The sequence below is a fragment of the Gracilinanus agilis genome, chromosome 6, assembly GCF_016433145.1.
Source record: "Gracilinanus agilis isolate LMUSP501 chromosome 6, AgileGrace, whole genome shotgun sequence".
NCBI lineage: Eukaryota > Metazoa > Chordata > Mammalia > Didelphimorphia > Didelphidae > Gracilinanus > Gracilinanus agilis.
Genome location: NC_058135.1, coordinates 291,130,965 through 291,131,567, shown reverse-complemented (window position 1 = coordinate 291,131,567; position 603 = coordinate 291,130,965). Strand labels below are relative to the sequence as shown.

General features: G+C 73.6%; 1 protein-coding gene across 1 annotated transcript in view; it reads right to left on the bottom strand.

The window, feature by feature from the left end:
- Nucleotides 1–281, bottom strand: part of KDM2A (lysine demethylase 2A) — a 105,323-nt gene extending 105,042 nt beyond the window's left edge. The window contains exon 1 of the mRNA XM_044680459.1: nucleotides 40–281. The gene's annotated coding sequence lies outside the window, so the exon portion shown is untranslated. The remainder of the gene's footprint in view (nucleotides 1–39) is intronic.
- Nucleotides 282–603: the final 322 nt, after the last annotated feature.

The window sequence follows — 603 nt, the reverse complement described above, 5'->3', positions numbered from 1 at the left end:
TCCCCTCCGCGCCCCACTACTGACGCAGATCCCCCTCACCTCTGCGCCAGCTCCTCCTCCTCCTCCTCCTCGCCCCCTTCAGAGCGCTCGAGCCAGGCTTGCTCTCCGCGCCTGCGCACGGGGCACGGTTCCTCCTTCGAACTCCCCCGCCCTCTCTCTCCATTTCCACCCCCCCCCCTCAGAAAGGGGAAAGGGAAAAAAAAAAAAAAAAGCCCCGCGCACGCCCAGCCCCACTCCTCGGGAGCAGTCGCAGTGCGCGCGCCCGGCCCCGCCCCGCCCCGCGCGCCCGCCTCCGTGCCCCTCCCCTGCGGGGCCGCGGAGCCGCGCCAAGGGGGAGAACAAGCACCCCCCGGCCCCCCCGCGGGGCAGGGGGCGCTCCCCCAACCCCTGTCGGGCCCCAGGCCGGGTCTTGGCCCCGGCCCGGCCTTGTCAAAGGCCGCAGGGCCGAGCAGGACCGAGCGGAGCCATCCCCCAGCCGGCCCCATCAGTCAGGCAGTGCCGCAGCCCTGCCGCAGAGGAGAGGGCTGGGCCAGGCCGGCCGGGCACGATCAGAGCCGCCGACGCCACTGCGGAGGCTGTTGCAGCAGCCGCTGGACCAGACAG